The sequence below is a fragment of the Falco cherrug genome, chromosome 4 (genome assembly GCF_023634085.1).
Source record: "Falco cherrug isolate bFalChe1 chromosome 4, bFalChe1.pri, whole genome shotgun sequence".
NCBI classification, from domain to species: domain Eukaryota; kingdom Metazoa; phylum Chordata; class Aves; order Falconiformes; family Falconidae; genus Falco; species Falco cherrug.
The window spans coordinates 40832615-40856070 of NC_073700.1; the positions used below are offsets into that span (position 1 = coordinate 40832615).

The 23456-nt window shown below is 38.2% G+C and overlaps 1 protein-coding gene across 30 annotated transcripts in view; it reads left to right on the top strand.

Annotated features, from left to right (window-relative positions):
- Positions 1-23456, top strand: part of RBFOX1 (RNA binding fox-1 homolog 1) — a 918315-nt gene that overhangs the window by 704648 nt on the left and 190211 nt on the right. The window contains exon 1 of one of the 30 annotated variants that reach the window (XM_027808638.2): positions 11440-11518. The exons of the other annotated variants lie outside the window; for them this stretch is intronic. The gene's annotated coding sequence lies outside the window, so the exon portion shown is untranslated. Of the gene's footprint in view, positions 1-11439; positions 11519-23456 lie in introns of those variants that run through there. 30 annotated transcript variants of the gene reach the window in all.

Genomic DNA, 23456 nt, shown 5'->3' on the forward strand with positions numbered 1-23456 from the left:
AGGTGAAAGGCACTGGAGAAAAGAGAAGTGGTCCTGTTGTTTAAAGTTTAGATCCTAATTTTAAATGGGTAGCGTTATGTCTGTGCTTACCAGAAAACTCTGTGTCACAGTAATATTTTAGTAACTGACATACATCCCACATCTTGGATTAGCCTTCAGCATATAGTATTATCTGTTCGTAAAATAAATATAGCAAAGATAGGCTGGAGTGATGTGCAGTGGTCTGCAAGGTATTTCAGAATGTGTGGCTGTCAAGTAATCTCATGCTGTATGTCTGAACGCTGCTTGACAAACATGTTTGACATCTCGAAGCCAAATTTTAAAGGGGACAGTGCATTTGGAAATACACGAATACAAAACTGTTTTCAATGGAAGAGACTGGCACAAAAAAAGTGTGGATATTGCTCATCAGTACAATTACTTCTTAACATCACGTCTTGTTTTAACATAGATTTTAATAAGGTGAAAGCCTTCTGTAAAAGGTCTCACCTGTGTCAGTAGTTTTCTTCATTGATTTATTCCTAGACTGTACAAAGAGAAAATAAATCAAATCATATATGCTTTTTAAAGGTTATTATTGGGGTAAAATGCTGCTGTGTTTTAGTGCTTTGTTAGAGGGGAAAAAAATAAAGGGAAAAAATGTTTCTGGGCCTCAGAACTCTTCAGCATGATTTGAATACAAGTGGCCAACTGTGATAAGTGTGTTAGGCTCCCTTCAGTTAATTACAGTATTTCAAACGAGACTAATTTGACAGCCACTGGCTCATATTATGCTAAGTACTTCCTATAGTATTACTTTGAGCAGAAGTCTCCTTCCCCCCCATGTGAATACTTTTTGATAGGACATGACAATTTTAGAAGCTCTGCACCACAAGCAGATAATATCTAATTACCTACTAGCTCTCTGTTTAGGTTGAATGATTGCTCTCTGCTAATGACTGAATTGAAAATGTTTTACCAGTCGGTGACAGAGGCAAGTACAAAATGTGGTCAGATGCTTTCTCTAAAATGTCTTTAAAAACATGTATGGTAATTCATTGTATTTTTCTCTATAGAGGTGTCAGTTTACTTGATCTGTTCTTGTGAGTGACAGTTAATTTACTGTAAATACCAAATCCTTTCTTTCCTCTATGTTGTATTAAACGGATGGCATCTTTTAATTTTATTTACTGTTATTTATTCACTAGAGCAGTGCAAAACAAGCTCACTACTAATCTCAAGACTAAAGCTAAATATTGTAGTTATTGTAATATGGTAGTTCATATTACAAAAATTCCCACTGATGTTTTATAAAACCCAAGGAATTGTCTGTTTTCACGTTAACTTGAAGTTTGTGATTTGTGTATCGTTTAAGAAGTAACTTCACCAGAAGTATTTATACAAAAATACCAGAGTTGTAGTAACTTTTGTTATTGTAGTTTTATCCAAATTCCACCAGGTGCTGCCAAAGAACATACAGCCAAAGCAAAGTTTACAGCTGAAGTGGAAGTTGCTGAGCACGTGTGCATGATTTCATGAATACAGCCATTAAAACCTCTTCCACAGGCAGGAGCATCTTCCCGACGTGTTTAAGAGCATACCTCTTCTCTTTGTAACTAAGCGCTGGGAATCAAACCATTTGATACAGCGTGAGATCATTTATGTGTATCACATGCTTAAAAATTAATTTCTTCTGGCACAAAGATGTTTGTTAACAGGCTATAGGTGAATAATGCAGTGGTTTAACAAGTAGTTGCAGACTTTTGTAAATATTCCACTATGTTGCTGTCTTAACTTTGGGTGATGGGGTGTTTCTTTAGTGAGATGTTCAAATGACTAAAGTTTAGTGTATATGGTGGTTTTGTTTTTCATTCCAAAAAGCAAAGTTGCTATAGACACTTTATTCCTGCTAACTTTGGTAAAGATGTTTCTTTCCTTTGTTTGCATTTTTTCCTGCTGAGTCAGGAGTTTTGTGGATCACAAGTTAGTTCTGTTTCAGGTTTTGTCTCATTCTGGGCAGAAAATGTGCACTTCCAAAGCCAAGGTTTGCTTGAGGTAATAAGAGCCCCAAAGCTGTGCCTGATCACAGCAGTGCAGTGCAGAATGCTCAGGCAAAGAGCGCTCGCGGCAGCAGGAATCCGTCCCGAGACCTGGCGTGGAGCAGTTTCTGTCCTGCCTCCCCGGTGAGTTCAGACATTGTGCTTAGGATATTAAAAGCAATGTATGTTTTAATTGCTATACTTATTTTTGAGCTGTTGATCAAGTACTAGGACAGCTTAAGTCAAAAGGGCTGGATCATGGACGATGCCATGTTGGTTGCCAGAAAAGGTGTAATCGGCATCTGCTCGTGTTGGGGACGCAATCCCAGTGTGTTGGCCATGGCACTGGGCAAGGACCTGTCAGGGATTCGCCTCTTCACAGGACATCACCGCACATGCTCTATAAATGTCGCATGGTTTGCTTTTGTGCTTTATTTAATTAAAGCCTTGAGTTTATGGTCAGGTGCAAATGGTTTATAATCAAGTGTTTATCAATTGTTGAATGTCTAAAATTGAAACAAAAAGATTCTTTGGGGTAGTCTGGCGTAGTCAGTGTGGATTGCAAAGATAAATGTGGTGAAGGGAAAAGGATGGAATTGAAACATAGCAGTTACTTTAAGCAGAAACATACTCAGGAATGTGGCGGTAGCTAAGTCTGCACAAAGAATCTCATTGCTTGTAAGAAATCCATGGCAGTGACTTCACCTGGTGGCATTTAATTAATTATTTATTGAGCATTACGTTTGCCTGCCCTTGGGATATGATCTTCCTTGTTTCGTCTCCCTCCTTCCACCGCAGTGTGTCAATTATTTGAAAACAGAATTGTTTAATTACTTTAGATCTCAAAAAATATTAACATGTAAGTACTTTGTTTTGTTTCATAACTATTTTTGTATAATAGATAGCTAAGTGTTACTGTTGCTTTCCTGGCTTCCCATTTTATCACCATCCCAACGCACTTGACAGGGAGGGAGCAAAGGAAAAGGAGGAAACGTAAATTATCCGACTGATGTAAGATTGGATCAACACTTAAGCTAGTAGGTGTAATACAGATGCTGTGATCAGGTGCTCAGAGCCAAAATACTCACAGTCCTTGTGCTATTCTAATCAAAGGTACTGAAGATTGAGCACTTCTCTGATGTGGTCTTATCAGTTTGAGTATAATGTAAATCCTGTTACAGCAGCTTTGTCCGATCTGCCTGTAGCTTTGTTCTGAACCTTTCAGTAACAGTTCAGTGAAGCAGAAAGAGCCCTGTGAATTGATATTATAAACCTGCATGGTTGCTTTATTCATTGTTGAAGCAACAGAATATAACAGAAGTATTTATTTTAGTGGATTGAGGATACTCTTTTTTTTTTTTTTTCTTTTTTTTTCTATCATTGTGAGCAGGGGGAAAATGTTCTAAATGCAAAAGAGGAAAAGCTAATACTATAATCATATCCATACCCATTTGGAGCACAATCCCATTGAAAGATAATGCAGAGTACTATATGTTTAATTTATTTTACACATTCAGAGAGATTGTTAAAATCCCAAAGTGTTGTTATTTCCCACTGATGTAGAGAAAATATCATGTGACACTATTATAACTGGGAAATAATAGTCATGTGAAATAAAAGCTTCTCATAATGCACTTAGTCTTCCCAGACAACTGTATTTTTCTAAGCACCACCTACTTGCTCTCTTTGGGACTGAGATGAGCCTTAGAAATTCAAGATTGTATTGTATTCACTTTCTTGCTGGTGGGCATTTCTTACTGAAGTTCAAGAGCATGAAATTTCTCTTTAGTGTCACTGCTTTGATATGGCATTTGCCTAATCAAACAAATTAAAGTGTGGAAAAAATTGATAAAACTGCAATATCTTAAAATTAAGAGCCTGAAATATTGAGTTCCTCGTAATAATGCTGTGGTGCCACATTGGCCCTTATTCTTGAAAATCAGTTTTTATGTTGTGCGTCAATAAGAAATAGTATAACTTCAGGAACTGGAAGAAGATGTGCACTATTTGAACTATCAAAGTGTCATGTAATCTAAAAATTCTGACTTTATATGTTAAAGATCTTTGGCGGGGGGCAGGGGGGTTCATGGACATTTTTGAATTATGCAGATATGGAAGCCCAGCTTTATTTGTAGATGTTTGTATATACTATCGACAAGTTCTGCTGCTGTAGACCTATTTTTCTCTTCTTTTGGGGGTAGGAAGGTTTAGAAAGTTAGTTCCATTATCACTAAAATGTCTTTCAAATGGAGATCACTCTAAGATGAGAGTTATTTAAGATAGAAATACTTTTGGACACTACTCTTAAAATTTCATGTTCAGTTTTTAAAAAACCTCTCATTGGAAATCTAAGGTAGTGAATATCTGATTTTTTAAAATGATAAATTTTTTAATACCTAAGAAAAAAAGGTATATTAAACTCTTAATTATGGAAAAAAGTCTAGCTTGTCATCTCTTCATTGAAATTAACAGGTGTAAGAATTACTTCTGTTAAGAAGAAAGGTATTTAACTTTCATATTTTATTTTTGGCTTTCAATTAACTTTATGTAGTATTCCATGAAAACACAGACTTTGGTTTGGTTTGATGCGATGACATAGGCAACAGCAGATAACCAGAGGCCAGCGCCTATCTTCAAACAGTACAGAAGCTGTGGGATGTGCAGTCCTGCATGCAGCGCCCCCCCCCCCCCCCCCCCCCCCCCCAGGGGACTCCTCTTTCTCTTTGGAGCCCACGGGTGAGGGCAGAGCCTCTGGTGTGGGGTGGGAGAGCGGGGCGAGCTGTGTGCCATCCTACCATGGAGCCTGCCAAGTGGAGTGAGGCTGAAAGCTCTGAAAGAACTACCTGGTAATCAGAGCAAGGTGGATGTATTTGTTTAAAGGATGAGAATTGTATGTCCTCACTGCTACTCTATGTGTAGGTGTAAGGTGTTTCCACATAGCAGCAGAAATCAGAAGTTTGGGTGGATATAAAACAATGTCAGAGAGGTCTTGGTGTGTGACATAAAAGTGGTAGCTGCCTTATGGGGTAAAAAGTGAAAGGGTGTTTTGTTTTCTTTTTTTAATCTTTTATTTTGACCAGGTAGAATAGTAAGAAGGGGAAAATATTTTTGGTTAATTTAACATATTTCAACAATTTTAGTGTGACAGGCATGCTGCTGATTTTCCATATGTAGCCATGCCTCTCTTTAAATGTCAAATATCTGTATGAGCCTCCATAGGGTGAGTATTATTAATCCTTGAGAAAGGTCCCACAGGTTTCAGTGAGAGCCCCTGGAACGGTAGGCAGTGCAGGTGTAAACGGGGTGATGAACACAGTGAGCTGTGAATTTCAGATAGTTATTGTTTCATTCTCACGTTAAATTCCAACTAAATAAGTCTTGACAGCTCTAAATGCAGTAAAATATAAGAAGGACTAAATGGACTTAATTTTGCAGAATGCCAGCTTTTGGGTAGGTACCCACAGCACTCCTCCATCCAGATGTTTTGTGTATTGACCACAAGACACTGGCATCCCTGCATTATGAAAACATACCTGTTTATATTAGCAAGATGAATGTTTAATTGATTTAGTAGTCAGGTCTTCTATCTGTGATCACTGTAAACATTTGCATTGATTAGAAGGAAAAACAAGACCTGTTTGCAAGGCCAGAAAGTTGAATTGCCTCAAGGGGGTTTTTTGTTTGTTTGGTTCCATTTATTTGGGGGGAGGTTATTATTGTGTTTTTTTCTTTCAAAATAAATTTTAGGCATTTCTGAAAGGATTAGGGAAAAACTAGGGTGTATATATAGTTTTATGTTTTCGTATTTGTGTATTTCTGTCTTCTGAAGTTTTTTAGAATTCCTTGCAGATCTGCTTTTGTATTAAATCTTCACCCTGAAATGATTCCTCCCGTTTTGTACGATACAGAGCTGTAATATTTGTCCAAGGATGAGCTGCATTCAACATTCTGTTAACTGAAATGGGAAGTGACAGACTGACTAAAAGAAAATCTCCGTGCCAAAGAAACAGATATTACTCCTTTCTCACAGATTACCGTATGCCTGGACACTGAAGACTCTGAGACTGCAGATGCACTATGGTTTTGTATTGATCCATGTTAGACTAATTTGATCAGGAGAGAGACTTCTGTATCATGTTATTTTCTCCTATAGTATTTGATTGAGATGGTCAAACATTGAGAATACTGTGCAGGAAAAGGAGGAATTAGAAAAAAGGAGACATTCAAAAAAAATAATACAGATTTGTTAGATAGGTTTTGTTTGTATTGATTTTCATTATGGGTATATATCTTCTGATGGCAGCTTTCTTCAAAATAATGGCATAACAGATAATACCCTGCTACATAATTTTGTATATTTATTACTTCTTTTTACTGATATTTGCAGAATAATTTCATCATTCAAGTTGGTCAGTACCTGCACACTCAGCAAAGATGTTTTCCTTTATTGCATATTGCATGGTTTTTGGCAAAATGTGAGAAAGCCATAGTTATCATGCAAGAAAATGAAGTTGAAAAATATCTGAACTCCAGAGCAGATTCTGCAACATGGGCATGAGAAAGTAGAAATTATATTCTGGTCTTGCAGAAGTAGAACTCGAGCTCCAGGGGGAAGACAGCCTCCCGTCTGCTTTTGGAGTTCAGGTTTCTCAGGCTGTGACTTGGCAGCTCAGAGGCAGTGGTGGTTGTGCTGGTTTGAGGAGTCCATGGCCCTGATGGTTTGCTTCCACGCTGCAAGAAAGGGAGGAGGCGGGGAGTCACCAAGAACCGGGCCATTATCACCATTTCAGATGTTCCTTCCTCATGTTTAAGGGGCGCAGGGTGGTAATTCTGATCCCCCGATGCACAGGGAGAAGGGGTGTTGGGGTGTTTGTGTCCGACGGCATCTGCTGGTCTCCAGGTCCTTCACCATCTTACCGGCTGAGATGAGGAACAATTTCAACTATTTGGCATTCATCTCTCCCAACTCTCCCAGTCTTTCTACAAGCTTGAATGCGGGAGCGTGCCCTGCTCTCCCTTCCCCTAGCAGGGAGCACACATTTTATATAGAGTCACCACTTTGGGGTCACACAGCTCGGCTAAATTGAAAGAAGCCCAGTGGGATTTTTCTTGCTGATCTTTACGTGTGCAAAGGAAACAGATGATGTGAAAATTATGTTGTCTAAAAGTTTAATATTAAGAAATAGGAAACCATTACCTTGCTGTCATTCCCTGGCTAATAGCCTAATTTTGTTACAGAACTTGGTATTGGATGCCTTCTGAGCAGTCGAAGGGAAATGAGACCAAAAGCATCCATTTTGTATAAACTGAAAAAGAGTGGTTGTATAGGAATGTGGTATAAGCCTTAGTGAGACAGAAAGGGTAGTTATCACACAGTGTCATCACACCATTTGCAGAGCAGTTATTAGTTTTATTTTTGCTTGCAGTTATAGCTCAGGACAGGGAAAACATTGTATATTGCTTTATTTTCTTTTATTTTTTTTTATTTTTTCTCTGACTCATGAGATAGCATGCTTTGTCAAGAGTGCATTTGTTAGTCTCACTGTCTTATTTATATTAAAGACATAACGGGATCCTGCCGCACTATCAATGGCTTTTCATTACCCTTGTCTTTGCTTGCAAAGGTCGTCACCTTGCATGTGGATCACATTTGGAAGAGTATTTTCTGTAGAAGTGGAACTGTAGTCTGAATTAAAAGGCAGTGCTGTTTGAGAAAGTTAATAGAACATATTCCTGAGCTTCCTTCTAACTCTCAGGTGAAGTTAATTCAGCACCTTTGTGTGGGCAGATTGTATTCTTCCCTGTCAGAGTTACAGTTGCTTTTGTTTTGTTTCACATTTGAATAATACATTTGATTACCATGGCAAATGTTGCAGTGTATGCATGCCTGACTGTAGTGCCTAATTAACTGATGATAACAAGGCAGGATTGCCCTCTTTTCTTTCATAAGCAATCATATACATGACAGTTCTTTTATCTTTCTTCAAAATTGACTTGCTCTCCTGACCCTTAAGCAGCTCCTGTTTTGTGTGTTTACCTCTGATGTCTGTGCAAGACTGTTAATTTTCTGTGGCATATCCTATCTAGTTATAATTAACACATCGAACAGCGAAGAAATAGTTCTGCTTGCAGATGCCTAATAGGGGAATGCTTTCTTCCAGTAATTATACAGCTTCATTTTACTGATTTGCATTGACCTACAAGGATATATTTTTTATTTTTTTTTGAGAACATCTACAGTGGTATAGTCCTATTTAGGTATGAAAAAGAAGCTAAAAAATTAGGTTAATTTGCTGTAGTTTACCGAAATGTATAAAGTAAACTTAGCAGCAGTCGGTGGTAAGTTTGGTAAAGGTGTGCATTTAGCAAAGTTAAATTGGAGGTAAACGGTGCTGTTGTCTTGCATGTATTTAATCCTGAAGTCGAAGGCCTGTTCTTATAATTAGAAACTTCAAGAAGCACTTGACCTATTTTAAGGAAGCATTACAGTCACATGTATATAAAGCAAATATTTTCCAGCATTGTATCTTAAAAACCCCTGAACTTACATTTCAAATAAATGAGACTAGGATTTCTATTTATCGTTTTATAGCTAGGCTGAGATTAAAGCCATAATGAATACAAGTTCAAAGAGAGGAAGGTATAAGAGAAAAGGTTGATAGTTACAGCAATAAAAACAGGGGCAAAAAGAACAGCTTTTCTGAAGGACTCAGGCTGGAATAATAATGATAGAATTGTCTAAATCGATATATCTCTTGTCAGCCTCACGTCTGATGTTTGAATCAGTCAGGCCTTTTCTGCAAGAGCTTTCCTCAGGAATATTGAATTATTTATTATTTGTATCTTTTTTCCTTTCCTTTCTGATGACTTCTTCTTTTTTTTTTTTTTTTTTTTTCCCCTAACTTAGTAAAATTTGTTTTTTATGCTGCCAGGTTCAATGTTGTCTGCTGTTTGATAAATAGCAGTAATTGGCTGTATAGCAGAAGTCGTGTAAAAATGTATGACTTCAATTACATCTAGAACAATTTTTTTCTTTATATTGATCTTTTTTTTTTTTTTTTCTGTATAAGATCTGCTCTTCATAGCCTCCAGTGCTGAGTTTTTAAAGAATTTCTCTGTGTCCATATGTTGGCATGCACTTTTGAACCCATGCATCTTTTTTAAAAAAAATGGAATGCTGTCTCAAATCAGTTCTGCCTGAGCAGTAAGTGAAAAATTAGAGTCATTCAAATAGTGAAATATTCATATTGTATTCCAGTCAGATGAGGGATTGCATTACTTTAAAATTACAATGCCTACTTACAGTCCCTGTTTCTCTTGTTTGAGATAATGAAATGGGGTTACTGGCCAATTAATGAAAACATCTTTCATTAACAATTATAATCCAGATAAAATGAAAATTGGTGTTTTTAAAGTCACTGCTGTGCAGTAAAGCTCTGCTCATTTAAATCTACAATTGTACACCATCGTGTTTAGCCTTGTCAATATTATCAGAGGTGCTAATGTGATAGAAATGCACTGTCTGTAATTTCAAATATTATGTCAGAATTCTCCTCGTGTTCCAGCTGTGATCCTTTCTGATTCTTTCTTTCCTCTTTATGCCAGTGCCATGAGGTGATAAGTAATGTGATCTGAATGTTGGATGCTGATTTATGATAAAGTGAGTTGGTGTATTTGCCCTGAAATGTCTTCAAAGGCCAAAACAAAAGACGGGCTGAATTTCATGTGGGGACTGGGGTGATAGTTTGCCCTGGCACGAGGTGATAGACTGGCTGGAAGTTTAGGGTCTAATCCAGGCTTTGACAGAGGTCAGGCTGGGATCTTGCATAGGGTGCTGCTATGGGTTGTTATGCACACCGGGCTCCATCGTATGCGTGTTTGAGGCAAAAGCAGAGAAATGCCCTTATTAAATATATTTTTTTGTTCATTACATAAATCTTTGCTTGCCATGCTTCACGCTTCAAACTCTTCTGAAGTGAGATTCAAAGTAATGGGTTATATAAACAGTCATATTTATGCCATCCAGCAGCGGATCAAAGGGAATATTCCTCACAATTGTGGTTAATTTATGTCATTTGAAAATGTAATTACCTCATGATTATTGCCTGCTTTGTACAGCCCAATTCTGTGCTTTTAAAAAGCAGTCGTGCTCGAGGTTGCTAGTGGACAGGAGTGCTAAAGTGACTGGCCATAACCTGAATCCTGCAGTTCTCCCTCCGGTACGTGTCCCGCTCGATCCAGGGGGGGGACGAGGGAAAGCAGGAATGGCAAATGGTGCATCGATAGTTATAATGATTCAGTGACTTCATAGAGATTCTCCTGTTTCCAGCGGAGCTGATTCTCAGGATGTGTTTCAGGCTGTGAATACGTGTGTCTTTCAGAAGACATGTATCGGCAAAGAAATGCCTCCTGTCTCCGAAGCGTTTTGTTTAGGAAACCCTAACTTTAAAATAATCCTTTAGAAGCAGCTGTATAATGTAATTTATTGAGGACTGTCAGTAAACGCTCGAATTGTTCTGTAGATCACCGGCTGAAACCGGGGTTAAATAGATAAAAAGAAGTTGGTGGTGGTTTTACCCAAAGTCTTGTTTAAGCCTCACTAGTCGTCTGTTTTTTCCTGTAGCAGTTTGACAAAATTGCCTTTCCTACCAGCAGCCTGTTAGGTGCTGTGCACAGAAACAAAACCCTATTGTTTTAGATTTTCTTTCATATCATGTAGGTGTCTATGCCATACCACCCACACAGTAAAGCAAGTGAGCTGTGAAATATATTCATTGTTAGAGTACAGGGGAAATGGAGGCAAGCAATCGGCAGTAATAATGTACGACAGCAAGGGGAGGCTGCCAACATTACCTGCATTATTTCGGTTGCCTTTTTCATTATAGGTTCGGGAAATAGGCAGCAATTCGATTATGGCATGATTTGGGATGGAATTGCTTGCCGTTCACTGACCCTGTCACAAGGGGATCAAATGAGAAGTCAGCTCAAATAAAGTTTATAGTGCATTAACTGGACCAAGCATTGCCTAGCCTGGGAGCATGATTTTTCATCTTCCAGGGTTTTGTAACTGCTTCTCAGATATATTTGTACCTTAAGGCGAGGGGGGAGGGGTGAAAGGGGGGGAAGCAAAGATGAAAAAAAAGGAGGATTGGCTGAGATGTATAGGAATGAGCTAGTTGGCCAATAGTGTACATTCCCCTCCCCTCCCATGTGCAAATCTCAGCTCCTCTCTAGCTTGTGAGAAGCAGCATGATTAATAACACTGAGGGAACCTGCCTGTTGGATTATTAATTTTCCATCCTTTTTCCCTTCTCTTACGCATACCCCTGACGCTTTGCCTTTTTTTTTTTAAAGAAGCTTTTCTTTTTCTTTCCCCCTCTCCCTCTTTTTTTCCTTCTTTTTTTTTTTTTTTTTTTTTTTTCCCCTTCCTTCCCATGGAGCTAACCACTAGCCACTAACATTCTCGTGGCTATCCAACCCTGCAAGGGCTTCACAGTGGGGTGAGTTTGTATATTAAAATAGGGGATTCTGCAAGGAAGCAGCAACAGCAACAAAAAAAAAAAAAAAAAAAAAAAAAAATCCATCCCTGTGATGCTTGATTACAGTACAGTTGCCTTTAGCTACAACTGCTAAAACTAGAGTTAATGCTGACCTAGAAGGCAAGAAATGTGTTGCAGTGTGTGCCTGTTAGTTCCAGAGAGTACTGCACTGCACAGACAGATAAACATTGTGTTGTTATTCAGGCTAAATAAAATTGGCCCTTGGTAAACCTTAGCTGAATAGAGAGGGTGCAAACTGCTAGCAAATGGGTGTTAATGGTAGGCAACTGGGCAAGCTGTGGGGTGTTTTGTTGGTGATGCTAGGTGTTTTTTCCTTTTTTATAACAAGACTTTTATAGGATTCATGCTAATGAAAATAGTTTCTGTTTTGCAATCACAAATATTGTTAAGTTTTGTGATTCTTCATGGAATAATCACACTGCAATATCATTTGCAGATGAGTGATCTTGTTGGTGGGGAGTCTCACACCAGCTGAGGACAGTTTAGCACACTGTTGGTGCGATGGGTGCTGGTAGCGTTTACATGTGTGTGTGATGGCGTGGGCTTCTCCCTTTTGATTCGCTGACCAGGTCATGTGTCCAGTCTGTGCAAAGGAAATACGTGATGCAGGAGTTCCATTTTGGGTTTGGATGTCTGGGTTTGATTAGTTTTATGAAGTTGTTATGTTATAATACTATGCAATGTATTTTATTATTTCAAATTAATATAGCAGGATTAAGAAATTTGCTGTTGTTAATTCAGAGTATAATACAGTGCAATGCTGAGAATCTTGTGTCTTGAAGCACATTACAGAATATAGAAACTTCTTAATTAAAATAAAAAAGTTAATGTTGATTTATTAGTACCAAGCAATTTTTATAAATATATATGTCTTTATGTATGTGCACATGCAATTGGTAGTGTTGTTTGTGAAAGGAGCAGATGAGAGAATGCATCAACAAAGCACCCACTGTTCATGTGTTTGCACTGAAGGTAGGATGGGGTGGCGTACTTTTTTTTTGTTTTTAACCTGTGCAATACTTCTTGAGAGATAAGAAGACAAGGAGTATAATACAGCTGTTTTGGATTTATATAACATAAGCATTGGAAAGGGTTTTAATTTTTATTTTTGTCCTGCATTTGTGTATTCATTTTTTGTTTTGTGATTTAAAAGCATTGATACAAGACAGACAAAAGCCTTCCTACCTAATACCAACCTAGACAGTATACGTACAGGCATTCTGCACGTTATATCATGAAATCATAGAATATCTCAAGCTGGAAGGGATCCATAAGGATCACTGAGCCTACATCCCACATAGATATATCTATATGTCTGTCTTCAATGTTAAAGATATACATATAAATGTCATATATCTGTCTTTGAGCACTTTAGCTGAAAGGAAATATTTTAAAAACTTCAGGTACTCTTTCTCTTGTCAGTCTTTAAAAATGTGTACTGTAAATAAGCTAGTATAACATCGTCTCGGTATTCAGTGTATCTTGGTACTGTTTTAATAATAATCCACATAATGTGTTTTTTCTATGTGGCACATGTTGTCATTCTTAGTTTTCAGTTACTCTTAATTAGGAGTTCTTACCTTGCTGTGGAAGGACCTGTTTCCTTCTTGGAAGGTGGTTTATAATGTTGGTACAGAGATGTGGTTTCCAGTTCAAGTCCGAGATGCATAGACAGCCTGAGGGCAGTGCTTTTTTGTTTGGCTTGTTTGTTTGTTTATTTTTATTGCCTGTGAGATTATCAGTACATTAGTGGGAGGAATTCTCATTGATTGATTACTGAGCCCTAATTGGTTTTTATTCCTTTTCCCTATATTAACATTAGTGATGCCAAGTTTTGATATGCAGGAACACTGTGACATACTGCAGTAAAAACACTGAAAACTGTTTTAGCTTGCTATTTTCTTAGAAGGGTATTGATGAAATTATATTATATTTTGTAAAGATGTGTTTTCCTTTTGATTTTATAATATAACTGCTCCTTTATAATGCTGAAACATATTTAAACGTGCAAACAATAAATGTATTTGTGAGTCCTGTCTCATCCTGACATTTGCATGTGTTACATGTTTTCTTCCACTCGGTGAGCAGTAGCCTGATGTGCCTGTATCAAGTAATGCATCCTAACAATTAGATAGCGTTGTAGTAGCTTTGAAAAATGTCTTATGCTGAAACATAGTAATTTTTTTCAATGTGGCTGAATATTCATAATTTGTGATCTTTTTTACGCTAAGAAATTAGGTCATGTAAAACAATAGCAAGAAATGTAATTTTTGATCAAGCAGTCGAGCCAGCTGTATTGCAACTCAGACTACATGGCAGGATAAAACTTTGTGATCTCTAAAATTATATAATTTATTTGCCATGTTGATCTTTAGACCCCAACAATTATAGATGTGTCAGGTGTTACACAGGTAGTGCTTGTAGTCTCTATTGAATTTTATAATCTAATGCAGGGTTACGATACATTAAAAATGAAAGTCAATATCAATGTCTCTGAATTAAATAGCAGGTGTTTGCATTTTTCATTTTATTTTTTTTTTTTTTTTACTAAAAGTAAAAATAACTGGGAATAAAATAATTGGCTGGGGCTATTTCTCTAGCAACTGCTTGAAAATCTGGAATGGGCAGAATCTCTCCCACTGCTGCTGTGTGGAACAGTGTCGCAATGGTATGGGTATTTTCTCTACATTGTAACTGACAGATTTGCTGGTAATACTGCCTTCCAAACCATACAAGTCTTAGCTTATCTCCCTTTGCATTCACAGTGTTGACACACATATATCATAATCTCAGTAATCTGAAGAATGTACAGGATTGGTGAAGGCAAATTACCGTTTTTTTCAGCCTCCACTTGTTTTATTATCTGTATACTTCAGTGTTCTATCTCGGTCATAATCATATGTTTGTAGTAAAAAGAGATTCCTTATCTCTGTGGGTCGGTACTTGTGATGTGTCCAGGCTTCTAAAGACTACTGTTAGTAATTCCTAAAGCTCTTAGAGAAGTGATTAGGGAGTCATGATTGCTCACAAATTGAGTCTTTTTTTCTGCTTGACACTGATCCTGTGATAGTCTCCCCACTTAATCCTCACTAGCAATTTGCCTATAGTTGCAGCTAACAGGAGGTGATTAGAGGGGAGTTGCCCACTGCCTTTTTACTTCTGTTGTAGTGGCATGTTAGACAGGGGCTAGTGAATCAAAGCTGTTTTCCTATTAACTCAACACCTCCTAATGCATTAGAGCCACTTTTATCTAATAACAGTGTTCAGCTGCCAGCACTACGTTAATGTTACTTGGTATGGCTTTTAAAGCATCACAAGGAGCATTTTTAAAATTAGAGAACAAAAAGCGTAAAGCAGAATACCCAAAGATGAAAGCAAAATAATGAAATTAACAGGTCTCCCCTTCAGCAGCAGATGCGTGTAACCCCGACTGAGATTTCAGAGCCTGTTCTGCCTGCATCGGTAGGGGAGTGGGGAGAGGGACTGTAATTGGGGTCCTGGTGACAGGGGACTGGGGCGATGCTGCCCAGGTGAGAACGGAATGCACTTGCAAGGGAGAACGGCACCAGTGAAAGGGTGATAATGAAGCGTTAACTTCTAAAGAGGAATAATACCAAGGGCCTGAGTGGAAATCCCTAAATATTTACTACTTTTTGTTTTGACCCACCTGTAAAACATATCAAGGGTTGGTCTGCATTTCATACTTTATTGGTAAGATACACAATCTTCACCCTATGTTCTCTGGCTTTGGTAAGTTTTATTTGAAAAAAACCTAACATTGTTCTATACTTTACTACTTCATTGACAGAGTTCTTCATCATTTTAATTAGTTTGTTTTAAAGAAGCTATAGTAATGGATGCAAAAGATCTCTGTAGTGACATACAAGCTGAGAAGTGTTCAACAGCAAGCTCACCTGGCTTTCTTTTTTTGAGGCCAGAGAATAAATGTTCTTTTTTTAAGACTCTCAGCATGCAGCAAGTACAGTGCATATATGTAAAGTTTTAAACACAATTCCTTGGTTTTACAGAGGCTACCACTGGGCTACATGTTAAGCATATGTTTATATTACAGGGATTGTGCCTAAGGTTACAGTCCAAGATAAAATAGCTACTTCAAGTGCAAAAATACAAAGGTGACCATTAACAAGAACCTGTCTCTTTAACAGGTAAACAGGTAGATTGGTTGAGATGTAAGGAACAAAAGAAGTGGCATCCCTAGCTATTTCACAGCCTGACTAACAATCTCTGTGTATCATTAAAACTTCTTTATCTCCTTTCTGTTCTTGAGGTTTATTTTGCTGATGGCACGGTATATTTCAGGAGCACATAACTGAATATTTTTTAAATTACATGCTTTAAAGTATAGAATATGAGCAAGCTCAGTTTTAACACGCATTAACAATTTGAAGTAGACTGCTAAAATATAGGAAAGCCCCTGTTAGCTGTTGGCTCAGACTCAGCTAGCTCATCCCATTCAGAGAGACAGAAATGTCAAAAATGTCACCTGTAATCACAATTCCTTATTTAATTTGATCCTATAGGACAAGAACAAACAAACTGAACAAAGTTTTCTGCTTTTGGACTGCTGAGGGATTATTTTCTGTGCAGTACACATACACACACTATAGATAGCTAAATAAATCCATCTGTCTATCCTGAAATCATAAACCATGTGCCATAATTGCTGAACTTGTCACATGTCTATCATGTATTTTGTTGATATATCTTCAAGCACACGTCTTCACTAAAAAAAACACATTGTTTTACTCTGTGTCAGAACACTGTTTTCAAGCTGAGGCTTTTTTTTTTTTTTTTTAAGGGAAGTACAAAGTATGGAAAAATACTAGGGCCAGTGTTTATGCCTCTTCATTTGACTGGCAGAAGCAGACAGGGAAGTAAGAACAGCCTAAATCAGGTCACTCCAAAAGCACTGTGCCGTATTTTTTGTTTCACATACTGCCATTGTCCTGCCTGGAGCTGTCGACTGTACAGAAAAAACATCCCTGTTGTAAGGGTGTGCCAGTCCAAAAATTTCTCTGTTAAATCCTTGGAAGCGCTCAGTTGGATCATTAGGGGATCCAAGATGTTATGGGATTCTGTAGCGGAGCCCATTCTGCAGGAAGCGGTTTGCTGAGCAGGCCTGTTACCCTTTAGTCCTCACAGTGTGGCTTCAGGTACGCAGTGTGTTTCTCATTTTTAATGTGGCCGCAAAAATGTATCCCATAAATTTGCATAAGGAAGCCAAGTAATAACACCTATCAGTTGTCATCTTTTCTTTGAAAAGGAAGACAGATTAATAAACTGTTTTCTGTTATGTATTCATTTGTGTTTTTTCTTTATGTGGTAAATACAAAACATTAAAAATGACATAAATTCTATTATATGGAAGCTGCTGAGCTTATGGTATTATAAAGCCATAAGCAAAAAAGGCTTTCAGAACTATTTCTGAACTGTTTTTCATGCTTTTTGATGGTGCTAGATGCAGTGCTGTAGAAAATGTATGTAGCCTCTTCACAAGACACATTGCTGTAAACTACTGCTTGACAGGGCATCTGTCATCCAGAGCTGCTTAACATCTAGAACTTTAAAGTCAGCTTTGTTTGTTTAAATAATAAGTATGCCTTATTTGTAAGGTGAAATACTGCCAGTTCCATTTTTTAAAAGGACACTGAATAACAGGTTTTGGTTCCTGTACTTCTGTGCCATTTTCATAAAGAAAGGAGGCTCTTTGATTTTTCTGAAGTGCTGCTGAAATAGCTGGAATTTAAAAATTTCCACAGTTATGCAGGCAAAAACTATTTTTAGTCATGTGGGCTATTAATTGTGATAGGACAAAGCATTGCTTTTGTAGTTGGTTTTTTTTTTTAACTTAACAAAGATAATAGGTTTATCTAAAAGGTAGATTTCTATATCATATTAATAGACTGACATTGTAATTTTGTTAGTTAAACTTCCTTTCTGTCCCTCTTTTCTTTTTTGGAGGGCTTGAGGTAATGGAGCGTTGTAACAGAAACGTAGAACAGGTTTTAATCGATGATTGCAGCCCAGAAATGTATGAAGTCCATATAGATATATGAAAATGTACAAAATCAGTGCCCGGGGGGAACAGGACTATTAGTGATGCTAGTTGAGATGAAGAAAAAATAGCATGAAATGGATGAGATCTGAATGGATTCAGATTTCTTGATATTAACAGCTTGCTATAGTTTACCCAGGGATTAATTATAAAATTGGCCATTGCAGTGTTTTATTCTTTCACCCTCAGTGTCTGTCATGCCCTACCTAGTCTCATGTAATACAGCATTTCTCCTGGGCTGGGCTGTGGTACCCAACGTTTAGGTTGTGGCTACAAGCGGTTTCAAATTCCAAGTAAATGGGCAGGACATGTTGTGAGTCTAGGTCAGGATAAAAACTGTGCACACAGTCTCTCCTGCCGCTTCTCTGGAAGGAAGACCCAGGTGCATCAAGTAGAAAGGGCCGAGGGCTGCCGTGTTGTTCCGAACGCATCTGCCCTACAACGTGTCTGGCACCGTAATGAATCGCAAACGAAGCACAGGTCTGTGTCTGGTCGCAGGCACTCCAGGCTCCTGGGATTTACAGTATTGGAGGACAGTTCCTTTTACGTGTCTTCCAGTGACCACCTGTTAGCACGTGGATGTTCTGGTTCCTTCAACGTGCAGTTTCTTGCTTCGCAGTGACTGTTGAAATACCACTGGGGTGTCCTGTTTGCCCGGTCTGTGATTTTAGGATAAAAAGGTGAAAACTGGTAAGGGCAGGGGGGAAAGCCTGCTTCGGTAACTTCCAGAGGAGAAAATTCAGTTTGGTCCCCAAGAGTAAAATGGAGCGGTGCTGTACTGAAGTATCAGCGTAACACAGACGTGGGACACCAAACGGTGGCCTTGAGCGTTACTTGTGCTGCTTTGTCCTTTTGTGTTCAGACTTCAGTGTACCTGGTTGGACTTGGCTGTCAGGTATTTTTAGAGCCTCATTTCTGACAAAAGGCTTTTAAAAATCGCGGTGCCACAAGCTGTTGTGTTCCTGAGGCCCAGGCTGCACCGCAGCACGGACAGGTCTGCGGCGGGCCCGTCACTGACGTTGTAGGGTGGGGAGGGGCGGGCAGGTGTCAGTGGCTCCGTGAACGACATGACTCTGAGTAACTGAGGCTGGCATTTTGACTGATGTTGTGGCAATGTTTTATCACCAGCTTCTAGAGGATTGCCCCTTTTTTGAGCATACATTAACAATTGTAGCAAACCGAAGCATTTCCAGTGCTTTCTCTGTCTGTAGTCTGCAGAGGGTGATCAGCAAAAGGCAGGTTGGATCTTCTGCCTTTGTACCTCCTGTGACTCTCTTGGGTAGCACTGTGCTTCTGGGGGATGCTGGAAAAATCTGTCTCCGTACCTCGCCCCCCTCCCAAGGGGAAACAAGGTGACGCTGCAAATGAGCGAGAGAGTTCTGCCCTTCCTCGCACCTCTGTAACTGTTTGTGTTGCCGTTCATTGAACGGGGCCATGAAACTCATCTGGGTGAAGCTAACCAGTTTGCTCCGGGTTAATTTAACCTGAATCAGACTCCCCAGTGTTCTTCACCCACATGCATGAGCAGATTTGGGTCGGTAGGTGTGAAAGGGCGCTGCGGGGGGCAGCGGGGGCTGTTGGGAGCCCACAGCGAGACTGGCACCACCCGCTGGAAACCATGCCTTCTTCTGCCAGCTTATCACTGAACTATGGCATTTTTAGAGAAAGGAAGGAAGACAAAGAAATGTAAATAACAGGGTGGTTTCAGGAATGTTTTTATTCTCCCTGAGACCATACAAAATATTTTTAAAAGCATCCTGTGCTAGTATCTATTCAAATCAGAACAGCTCGGAACTGTATTTGCAACCTCAGATGTTCCATGTGGGACATTCTAAGTCCTTTCGTAATTCAGTGGCAAAGATGATGTGTTGGGACAATGGCCAGTGCTATGGAAATGGACTCCAAACCTTCTGATCCAGCTGTTAGCCTATAAATTATTATTATTTATAGGAGAATTGATTCTAGCTTTGTTATAATGTCCGAGGGCTGTGTTCTTTTCCAGTGGCACTAAAAGTTTACCTTTTTATCATTTACATAAATTGGGATGCAGATTTGGGTACACTATTCATTTCTTTCTTCTTGTTCCTGAAATTATCTGTGGTTTAATTTAAAAATAAAACCAAAACCCTATATCGGCAAGTAACATTGCCATTCTAAGGCAGAAGTTATTCTGGTGACTGATTTACTCTAAAACATAATTCAATTTTATGAGAAACTTCTGGAGAGTGTCAAGGATATTTTCCTTATTTTAATTTTATGGTATAGTTTAAAAACTCTAGAAAATTTATGACATTTTTTTTGTTGGGAATTAGTTCTTTAATGTAAAACTGTAGCAATCTCATTGCTATTATTTTAGAGCATCTTTTGCACTTTAGTCAAGCATTCTTCCTCAAAACTGAGTGCTGTCAGATGTTTCAGGTGTAAAGACCAAGTAGTAAGTAGATGAGAGTTAATGTGCCTTTTTCAAAGATTTTTACCTTAATCCTTTGCAGCAGATATTGGTGTAAACTATAAAATGTAATATCTCTATAATATCTGGAAGGTTTTGCTTTCAGGATGTGTAACTGTTTATCAACTTAAGTCCCTATGCTCCTTGCAATGTTCCCTCTATAAAACATCTAAATGTATGAATTTTAGATTTTCATATAAGACCTACAATTCACTAAGAAGAAACTTTTCCTGTCTGACAATCTGGTTTTCTCACTTCCCTGACAGATGGACACATAACATGTTTGCTTTTCACTGTTTAGGAGACGGGGGGCAACACATATATACTGCTTAGAATTTTACTTCATTAAAAAGTCCCCAAACCAATGTAGAGTGAAGGAGGAATTGCCTTGTGAAGAAGCAGTGTAAGAGAACAGGAAAGTTTGTACAGTCAGCGTGTACTGTGCTGGTAATTTTGGTCACAGAGACATCGAGATCTCAATTTCCTGACAGCAATGAATCGGTTTCTTTGCAATGATAGAAAACAGCAGATTGAACTGGGATATCAAACTGGGAGATAATCACATCTAAAAATGCTTGCTGTCTTTAATAACTTGGAAAAGTTACTTAGTGTCGCTGATTCTAATATTATGTATGCTTCTTCATCTGGAATAGTAAAAGGTAATCGGGTTTGGTTTGCTCCCTCTTGCATCAGTTTGCTTGCTTTCCTGAGGAAATTTTATGGTTGCTGTTTAGTTTGTGGGAAATTGTAGAGATTTGGCAGTGTGAAAGTTACAGGCAAAGATTATTCTTCAAGGTTGTCCTTTGAAGGCTGCCTAAAGGTAGCTGGGCTTTGGGGGTGTAATTTGGACAGTCAGCTGTAAGACTGATGGAGTTTTTGCTTCTGTGGTGGGCTGGATACCGGTCTCTTGAATAGCCAGGATAACAGCCACATGAGAAACGTGTTGATCTAAACCAAAATAAATCTGTTTGCAAACAGAGCCAACGCAGTGTTTGGAGAACTGGTGTTAACATGTGCCCAGTGCGTCGTATTTGAAGGGAATGAGTAGTCATGTTTTTAGTTTTCTCTTCCTGAATGTTTTTACACTAGACATACATGACGAACACATGCTACAAATGGACAACACAGTAAGGATGTGCCATTCAGGGAAGAAATACACATATTGGATCTACAGAGTGCATTATGAGGTTCTTGGCTGCCTGCCCATGGCAGGGGGTTGGAACTAGGTGATCCTTAAGGTCCCTTCCAACCCAACCCCTTCTGTGATTCTGACAGTCGTCATGATCTCAAAAAAACAAAATAAAATAAAATGAATCCATCTAAAGTATTTTTGCTACACTACCTGGCTGACACTCATTCTAGGAGAGGGATAATCTCAGGGGGTTGTGGGAAACACCCCCAGGAGGTTGTACGCCTCAGTAGTGAGTGTCTCTGAAGCTCAATATAACTTACTCCATTGCTGTGACAGTATATACCATAGCTTATATCAAAAACATTTGCACCACCAGCTGTCTTACTGGTTTTATGTTTTTTAGAACAATAGCCACTTCAGAAACACAATAATGACAGCCTCGTGCTCCTGGCTTTTTCACTACATTGTTTTCATGAGGTTTATTTCTGACATTGCAAAACTCCAGATAAAACCAGCAAGGGTTACTGAATGCACAGAACACACATTCATCTCAGGATGTCTTTAATTTAAACAGTGTAGGAGGCTAGAAATTTTTTTTTTGAGGAGTATCATATAGTTTTGCTTGCTTTCCATATTCTTCACCAGTTTTACATTCAAAATCTAGTTATGAACAAAAAAGATAAGCAACTTGCACATAAAGCCAGGAATTCATTACTAATGTAACTGAAATCTAGTCAAAGAATTACAGGTAGTAAAGGTTTAATTTTTACAGGAGAAAGAAAAAGAAAATAAACTATCACAGAACAAGTCTCCATATTAATAAAGCAATTAGAATCATTGCCCAAGTAATTTTGCCCCACTATGCCCTCCATTTTAGCAAATGAGGACATGTAAGCTTTTCTTGGTGACACCTAACAGGATTATATCAACAAGTCTAAACTTTTCATAGAAATGAAAGGAGCTTGGAGACATTATCATCACAGGAGAATGCAAAATTGTGATAGTGCTACCTGTTATTTCATAGAGACTTTAGAGGTCATGCTGTAAATACCTTATGGAAGTTTTATCCTCTTCTATGCAAAATACATTGTATTCTATAGCAGCTTAGTTTGACTGGTCACAGTACTGAAAGTGACATGTGCATATTTTTGTAAGCATGTATGTCCAACATAGAAACTTAGAGTTGCCTTTTCCTTCTGTTTTGGCTCCCAAAGAATCCTTTCTGTATGTCAAAAAAAAAATTTAAAAAAAAATCATCCCAGCTTTGAGTGCTTTACTCTCCTATTTGTTTTTCTCATCAAATCTAGATGTTAATGTTTATTCTTTCTGTTCTTTCTGCACAGAGGAAGGAAGGGAGTAATGTTTAGAGTCATAACAGAAGTAATGTCCCTTATTTATATTTCATTATAACTAATTTTTCTGGGGTCAGTTTTGACAATAAGTGAAAAGCTTTTTTCTATTAAAGAGAAACATTATTTAGTAATGTATTGAAGTTGGAATGGACATGTGCTACATGTTCTGTGACCCCTCCACCTTGATTTCTATTGCCCACAACATTTGATTAACAGTTAGATTTCTATCAAACAGCAAGTCTGTGAGTCGATGCAAAGTATTATCTCAGCTGTCTGTTCACTTTAGGAAATGATAGCATGGTAAGTAAATACTAAAAGTAACAAATAGCCACGCTGTCTGATTTGTCAAAGGATATGTTTAATTTGCTTCGTGGGAGTGTTTGAATTTTCCAAGTTCATGGGCTTGGAAAGTGCCTCCATATAAACCATACAGAAGTTTAATTATCTTATTCTGTTAGGTTAAATTACTAAACAGCTTCTTCAAAGATGCTGTTCTGTGTTTGAATAAATATAATATGCAAAGATGTGAAAATTGCTCCTAGTATGATACCCAAGTGGGATATGGTGGCTTTGTGGTGTCATATTTTGAGAAATTATTTAAAGGCACACAAAAGGACACTGTCACTCTGTTATTAATGTTAAAAATTGTTGATGCTCTGTGCAGTGTGTTTTTTCTAATTAGAGGAAAGCTGTAGAGTACCATTTCCATAATCGACATGGGAACAGAAACTCAGCAAAATTTCATGTATTTGCAGTGAAACTGCTCCTCAGCAACATAAAAATGGCTTTTATAACATAAAGGCTGTAATTAGAATAAGTCAAATCAGTTGGAAACAATTAAAGCCAGAACAGGCTAAGCTGCCTTCTAA